Genomic DNA, 749 nt, shown 5'->3' on the forward strand with positions numbered 1-749 from the left:
CCATCGTACCGCCACACCGTGCGTCACATACCCGACGTGCTCAGCCTGGTCCGGCAGCTACCGATCCGACCCACACAGATAGTCCAGATAATAAAGAAACTGATGCAATGGTTAGCATTGATGACACTGAATCTCCGAATCAGGGTTCGATTCCATGCGCGACCTACTATAATAACCACAAACCACCATACCGCCACACTGTGTGTCACATACCCAACACGCTCAGCTTGGTCCGGCAGCTACCGATCCGACCCACACAGATAGTCCGGATGGTAAAAAACTGATAAGGTTGCTTCTGTAGCCCAGTGGGGTGAGCGCTGACCACAATATCTGCGACGACCTAGAATACAGTGGTTCGAGTCCCACTCCACCCCAAAACTCCCAAACGTACCAGGTCCGACAGCCATCAGCCGACCCGCGCGGCTAGTTCGAGCAGAGAAGAAACCGAAATGATTGCCTTCATAGGAACTCGGCCTTCCGAAATCAAGACGGTCAGGACTCACGACTCTTGACATTACGGCTCGGCTTTACGGTCGCCGTCAAGAGTCCCTCAATTTGGCAGGCGTGAACTGCTTTCCCTCGAATATTTCCGAAGAGATGGCACCAACAACCGACTAGACCCCCTCGGTAGCCTAGTGGGGTGAGAGACGACCACAATGTCTGCGACGGCTTCACCGTGAAGTTCGATTCCCTCTCCTGCCATTACTCCCGATCGCACCATACCTTGCTTGAAAGAGAGCTGGGTGAGG

This window comes from Gregarina niphandrodes (genome assembly GCF_000223845.1).
Source record: "Gregarina niphandrodes unplaced genomic scaffold scaffold00137, whole genome shotgun sequence".
NCBI lineage: Eukaryota > Apicomplexa > Conoidasida > Eugregarinorida > Gregarinidae > Gregarina > Gregarina niphandrodes.